Here is a 7,499-nt window from a genome sequence, read left to right on the forward strand (position 1 = left end):
ACTGATTCAATGATAAAAGTCTCTGGGATTCTACTGTGTTCTGGAGTCACAATTATGACCTGTGATTATCCCTGTAACTCTAGAGGATACATACTGATTATAATATCTTTATACTTAGCATGGAAGTTGTTTCTTTAAAATCTTAATAAAGCGTGGGCTGGAAAGCTGACTCGGCAGTTAGGACCTGGCACTGCCCCTGCAGAGGGACAGAGGGACAGAGGGACAGAGGTCAGCTCCCAGCATTAACATGAGAGCTCACAACCACTTGAACTCCAGCTTCAGGAGACCTTACACCTTGGGCCTCCCAGGGCACCTGCATTCACATTCACACACATTCACACACACACACACACACACACACACGTGCCCACACACATATGCACATAATTAAAAATAAATTTTCTTTAAAATCCTAATAAACAGACATTATTTCTCATTTGTCTTTTCCTGGAGTGTTTGAGAAACAAGTCCCAGTGGTGAAAAGCACAAGCAAACAGACCTGGAGAGAAGGCTCAGTGGCTAAGTGCACTTTCCGTGGAAGCATGAGGGCTGGAGTTCAAATCCCCAGACCCACAGAAAAAGCCTGGTGTGGCCCCTGCTCCTGTAACCACAGCAAATGGGAAGCTAGACAGGAGGCTTGTTGGGGCTGGCTGGCCGCAAAACTAGCTCCAGGTCAGGGAGGGCCCTGTCTCCAGAGAACAAGGCAGACAGTGAGAGAAGAGGACCCTGACACTCTCCTCTGGCTTCCACCCCTGAACACACATGTGCACACACATTCACAAATGAAACACTCATGTCCTAAGTTAAAATATATTTCTTTTCTTTATATCATGTGGGGAAAATACTTTTTACAAACTAAACACTCAAATATTAATTTGATCTTCCTGCTACCATGAGGTATGAGAATGCCCCCCCCCACCTCCACAATCCTCCCTTATTCTCAAAACAAAAACAAAAAGGGGTACTGGGTTCTGGGATATCTACAGATAGAATCTAGTCAGATAAATGAGCGTGGACTTTCACTATCTCATACAAGATCAGGAAGTTTTTTGAATTCCTTTTGCCAAGTGAAACTCTAAAAGTGCAACAGATGTAAATTAAACCCACTTATCAAAACAAAGATTCTCGGACCATCTGCTTACTGCTACGCCAAGGGTCATTTCTGCTGTTCTAATCCAGCACAATTTGTGAATGAATCTAGTGCTTGATTGTCTGGGAGAGGGGGTTGTTTGTTTTGGAGACAGTGTATCACTATACATTCTTGGCTGGTGCTCCTATGTAGACCAGGCTAGCCTCAGATTTACAGAGATCCACTTGCCTCTGCCTCCTGCATGCTAGGACTAAAGGCATGGGCCACCACACCCTGCTTGATAATTTAATTTTATGTTTTGATAGTAAGACTACTTAGATACTTCAGACCAAAGCTGTAACTGCATAAAGAAAAACTCAGAAAGTCCTCTTCAAAGAACTGCTCAGGGAACAGGTACGGTGACGTGGATGGCAGGGGCGTGCTTCTCTCTCTTCCAACTCTATGAACAGCTTCCATCTTGCTTCCTAAAAGTTATACTTCTTTGGGAGGGAGGGGGCAAGACAGGAGTCTCTCTTAGACAAACTGACCTGGAATTTACTATGTAAGCCATCAAACTCACTTGATCTTCTGCCTCTGCCTCCTGAATGCCCGGGTTACAGATGTGAGCCACAATGCCTGGCCATGCTACTTTATTACCGGGAAATGCAGATAAGAATTGGATAAGATACTTTTCCAGCAATTCCTACACGCAATTATTCCAACTAAATAACTAAACTATCTGCAGATCTGCCCATCAGTTTTGACTATGACATATAAGCATTTAAAAATGTAAGTACCCATTTTTCCACTCTTTTGGAAAAGCACACCCATCCCAGACTTTAAATTCCATTTAGAATATGAATTCAAGGGCTGAGGTCAGGATCTAGCACTGTGGTAAAATACTTGCCTCCAGCATGCACAAGGTTCAATCACAATTATTTAAAAAAAAAAAAAGTATGCCTAAGTCTTCTAGTTGTAAAGAAAGAACACTTAACTTGGAGATTCAAAAAGCAATACAGCTCAGCTGAATACCTTGGGAGTTGGAAAGTTCTGTGTTTCACATTTAAGTTTAAAATAATTTAGAGGAAATAAAATTCAAAAGACAGTTCTTGAGTCACACAGCCACATTTCAAACACTCAATTACATGTGCCTCCTGGCTGCAGTATGACAGTCTAGACAGAACCATTTCTATCCCTGGAGAAACTCTATTGGGCGGTATTTGGAACTACTGGTACCTTGATTTCTGTGAACTTAGATGCCCTTGTTTGCAAAATGTACATTTACTATAACTTTAATCAAAATACTCTAATTTTAAGCAAATAATGTATAAAAGGTTAAAATGGTGTTTATTTAAGAAGGAACAAACTGTTATTACACTCTGGAACAGGCATGGTGGTTCATTCCTGGCATCCCAGGACCTAGGAAGCCAAGGCAGGGGGATGGCTCCGAGAAGCCAGTGTGGGATACAGAGTCTCAAAACACCACACAGAAAAAAAAAAAAAAAATTCTAAGTGCAATCCTGCATTTTGTTCTATGACCGTAACCCTGAACCAGTCACTTCCCTTCCCTGTGGATCGTTTTCCTAAGCTGAGAAGTTTGGGAAGTTTCAGGAGCTGAGCAGAAGGGGCACAAAGGTCCATGGAATAAACAACTAGCCAGTTCCTGGTGTCCATCCTCAGCATTCCTCCAGAAGCCCGAGAAGACAGTCTCCAGATAGCCCATGCCCTGATGACTGCTATTTTTAAAGGGCCTTAAAAGATTACCAGCACGTCTTTCTGAAACTGTATATACTATCATTAGATACTGCAAGCCCCCACTCCACAAGATCTCAAAATTTTAATAGACCCTAAAGGAACGCTATCTTGTCAAATGAATGTTTTCTCTCATAAGCATTCAAACCAAAAGGCTTGAAAAGCACATGTGGGTTTAAAAACAATATTAGGACAGCAACTTTTAAAAAACTATTATCAGCTAACTATGCTTCATTTTTAGCCAGGCTGCCGGTGTACCTCTGCCAGGGTCTCAACCAAGTAAGAACTGCTGTGGAGAACTGTACCATCCTGGCCAGAAGCATGCCTCTTTAACAGCTGCTCCTAGGGAGCCAGGAAATGTACTGAAACCAGTCTTTACTGCGTCCAGAGTCAGCCTCCAATGAGGAGTGAACCAACAGCCCCCACAAGTCACAAAACCAGGTCAGAGCTGCTATGGGCTGTGGGGCACAGCTCAAGTTCCCAGGCTAACTTGGAGGTGCTGGAGGGCCGGGAACTCAAATGCGAATAGAGCAGTGAAATCTTGCTCAAAGCCTGAATTTTGTTTTGTTTTGTTGTTTTAAAAGGAATGCTATTCCAGAATGGATTCCTTTTCTTCCGGGTCTGTCTGTTCCTACTGACTCTGCCACAACCACGGTGCCTCCCCTTTCCCAATGCCCCACCTCTTGCCACATTTATAAAAAAGAAGAAAAAAAAAAAGTGGCATATTCCCTCTCCCCTAGCTTTTCCTAGTAAGGCCTGGAAACTGGAGGAAATTCAAATCAAATTAGTTGCACATTAAAAAATAAACAGACAAGCATCAAGGGTGGCTACCCAACAAAGCCCTCACTAGTTCCAAAATATGATTAAGCCGGGGAGGGAAGAGGGGGAGGGGGACTAGCCGGGATGGAGATAAACGTGCGCATTTTTGGCCCCAGCGTCAGCCTCATAGCGGCCAAATTCTACATCTTGTTTAAAGAAAACGCTGGGCCTGAGAGAAAGGAAAATAAAAAGTTGTAACTTTTAAGGAAGTCTGCAATCGGCACTGTCTGGATAAAATGCCAGTGCTTCCTTCGTCTGGGATCGCCGGGTGGGAGCCGAGATTCGAAAAATCTCCAACCCCAGCCGCTCACTCCTGGAAGGCGCCCGGCCAGCGGCGCCGCCCGGCGGCCCAGCCAGGTCTCCCGGGACGCCGGCCGAGTCCCCGGGGCTCCCGCGGCCCGGCGCTGGGGACGCCAGGCGGGCACGGCCCCGGGCCCCGCTTTCTGCGAGGAGTGACAGGCCCTTCCCACGGCAGCTCGTCCCTGCCTGCCATCCGAACCAGACGGTCCCCGCGGCCCGCCCGGCCCGCCCGCCGCCTCGGGGCGCGGATTCCACCCGCTCCGTCTCCCGGCCGCCCCACCCCCGGCAGGGGCGCCCCTCGAGGCTGACCGACTGACCCGCGCTCCGCTGGCCCACACGCACCGGGTCGTCCTCTGCTTCCCGCCGCGCCCCGCTCCCCCGCCCGAGCCTGCAGCCGCCTGGCTCGCCGAGTCCAGCCGCGGCCGCCGGTTCCCGCCCCCAGCCCGGGGGGAGCCCAGGGGGCAGGACGGGGAGGGAGGACGTGGCGCGCAGAGGTGGCCAGCGGCGGGCGGGGAGTGTCCCCAAGAGGCCCGGGCGGGGGCGGGGGCGACCGGTCGCCCAGAGACCCTCCCCGCAAGCAGCCCCGGTCCCGGGTCGCAGCCCGGCGCCCCCGAGGGGGCAGAGGCGTCCCCGACTCCCAGCCCCGCGCGCACGCACGCCCCTCCTCCCTCCACCATATGGAAATCTACAGCCTCCCAAAGTGACACGTCGAAGATTCCTCGGCCTGGCCGCGCGCCCTCCCCCTCCCGGGCAGCGGTCCTGCCGCGGGGATCTGGGCGGGGGAGCGGATTCCTCGGAGCGACGGGCCGGGGAGGAGGGGAGCTCCGCGCCCCGCATCCTCCGCTTTCTTCCCGGGCGAGCGGGGGGCAGGCGGGGCCGCCCCCTCCCCGGCCGGGAGCTCCGGGTAGCCGAGCGGTCGCGGGGCGACCGGGACTCCGCAGCCAAGTTTTCCTCGGGCATCCCGGAGTGCTCCGGGGCCGGGAGCGCACTCGGGCGGACTCGGGGTCCGGCCCGGGCTCCGAAGCGCGGGGACCCCAGTGCGACCGTGGGTGGCACGTCCCCGAGCAGCCCGCCGCGCTCGCACGCCTTACCTCCCCTCGGGCTGAAACGGGGCTCCGGGCGCCCGCGATCCGGGTCGCCCACGCCGTCCCAGCCAGCCGCCCGCGGGATCCCCGCCGCCCCCTGCGCCGCTGCCGCCCCCTGCGCCGCCGCTCGCCGCCGCCGCCGCCGCCGCCGCTCTCCGCCTCCTCCTCGGGCCGCCGCCGCCGCTCAAATAACTACCAGGAGGGTTGGATGGGGGATTCCGCCATGTCAATGATGTCGGGACCACATGGGGATTCGGGGCCCGCCCACTGCCGTACGCCTCCGAGTACACGCGCAGCCACAATGCAAGCTCCTTACAGCCTGGCGAGGCCTCCCTTTCCCGTAAGCCAGGCCTGGCTACACACAAGCTCGTTTTGGTTCAGCCGAATAGAGAAGTCTGAACTGCAGGGAGTTAGGAGACTCTGAACGAGGTGCTGATGGCGGAAACATCACTAGGAATGCAATATTTGCTCAGCAATTATTAAAGCTGACTTGATGGTTTTCACCTATAACACATATTTCCTTTTTCAGTAGTAATCCCCAGAGGAATCTTTCAGTGATTTGTCACTCCTTTAACTTCCCACAGCATTCTGATCATGCGACTAATTAAGCATGGGCAAATTTTGTGATATCAAAATTTAAATGTCTATTTCCCCTTTCGGTACCAGCGAAGCGCCTTTACCCTTAAGAGTAAAGACTGCTTCTTTGTAGTTTTGATTAATACTTAGTTTGGGCATACTTTATTTCTGTTGCATGAGTGAATTTGTGTGTGACTTCAGGTACACATACGTCATGGCTTTTGTGTGGGTAAGAAACTTGAAAGTCAGTTCTGTCTCTTTATGTGGGTTCTGGGGATCCAACTCTGGTTGTCAGGCTTGGAGAGCAAGTCCCTTTGCACTTTACTGAGCTGTCTTGCTGTCCCTAAAGACTGTTTCTGGTTGCTTATCTGGATTTTATGTGTCAAATGCTGTCGATTGTGTATGAATTAAATATGTAATATATTCCTGTTTCACAGGCTCTATCAAAGGTAGAAATAGAAAGAGTTTCTGGAAGCAGAGATATTTACTCAGCTACGCAACTCTCCTTCTCTATTACTTAGGTATTCGGAATAACTCCACCAAGTGTCTACTATTAAACTGCTCTACAAAGACCAAAAAGAATCTATCACTCTCATTAGCTTGAAACATAACAGTAAGTACACTTTATTAAAACCCAAGGAAACATATGAACCCTAAGAAACAGCTCTTTCCCTGATGGAATTTGCTATTCTTTTTTATTTTTAAGATAGTGAAGCCAGGCGGTGGTGGCGCACACCTTTAATCCCAGCACTCGGAGGTAGAGCCAGGCAGATCTCTGTGAGTTCGAGGCCAGCCTGGGCTACAGAGTGAGTTCCAGGAAAGGCACAAAGCTACACAGAGAAACCCTGTCTTGAAAAACCAAAAAGAAAAAAGAAAAACAGTAGTGAGTACAGGGAAGCTGCACCCTCTCTCCTAAGTGACTCCTGTCATGTTGATGTCCCCAAAGGGCGCTTGAATCGATCCTTCTAAAATACAATTCTAGTCCTAGATCTTGGCCCTATCTGGAAGGAAAACACGCTCTAAAAGCTGTGGTTTCCTCAGTGCCCACAGAGCTGAGTTCCAAGGCTTCAGGCGCTGGCCATGCATTCTGAGTTTGGGCCAATGCCTTCTCCCTCTTCCCCTAGCCATGCCTTTCAGCCTAGCTTACCTGCCCTGGCTCCCAAAGACATTCTGACCCTAAACATGCCTTCTTCCTCTTTGTCCAAGGTCATCTTACTCATCCCAGAGTTCCAACCAAAAGCACTTGCTCTTTTCCAGGCTCCAGCCCATAGTTCTTTTCTCCAAAATTATTTTCAGTTCTTACATTGCTCAAAAGTAGTTTCTCTCTTCCACTTGGCTGAGTCATGTTCATTTCTTCTTCTCTATATCAACCTAGAAGTGTCCTTTGAATATAGAACCCCTTTTGTTTGTGGAATATATTGATTACAAAGTGTGTGGGAGAATTTGAAGGACGAGATAAATGGGCAAACTTCAGAGGGAGAAAGGTTAAGTCCGGGAATTAAAGGACATGCTTGGCAAAGGAGGTCAGAGGAGACAGAAAAATTAAGAGGACAGATGTGGCTGCCTGTTTCTCCCGCCAGACTGACTGGATTTCTCTTTATAAAGAAGAGTCAGCACAGCCAGGTGTGGTGACACGTCCCCAGTAACCGAAGCCTCTGGAGGCTCTGTCCAAGGGCAGCCAGAGATAAGGGCTTCTCTCAAACCCCAGCTCTCAAGGAGAATCAACGGATCATGATGCACTAACTTAAAATGCACGTCCATATGGACGCTCTCGGTGTTTTACTCATCTTCTTCCCCCGGCACCTGAGACAAGCTTAATACTAGAGAAGAAACATAGTAAATGCTTGCAAACAGTGAAAAAGAAAAAGCATAGACATCATAACCACACACACACACAC

The 7,499-nt window shown here is 49.8% G+C and overlaps 1 protein-coding gene across 3 annotated transcripts in view; it reads right to left on the reverse strand.

The window, feature by feature from the left end:
* Nucleotides 1–5,141, reverse strand: part of Fndc3b (fibronectin type III domain containing 3B) — a 309,891-nt gene extending 304,750 nt beyond the window's left edge. For 2 of the 3 annotated variants that reach the window (XM_052730002.1, XM_052730000.1), the window contains exon 1: nt 5,032–5,141. The gene's annotated coding sequence lies outside the window, so the exon portion shown is untranslated. Of the gene's footprint in view, nt 1–4,257; nt 4,360–5,031 lie in introns of those variants that run through there. The other variant, XM_052730001.1, reaches the window with a different exon arrangement.
* Nucleotides 5,142–7,499: the final 2,358 nt, after the last annotated feature.

Source organism: Peromyscus californicus, unplaced genomic scaffold, assembly GCF_007827085.1.
Source record: "Peromyscus californicus insignis strain IS unplaced genomic scaffold, ASM782708v3 Scaffold_9__1_contigs__length_137607984, whole genome shotgun sequence".
NCBI classification, from domain to species: domain Eukaryota; kingdom Metazoa; phylum Chordata; class Mammalia; order Rodentia; family Cricetidae; genus Peromyscus; species Peromyscus californicus.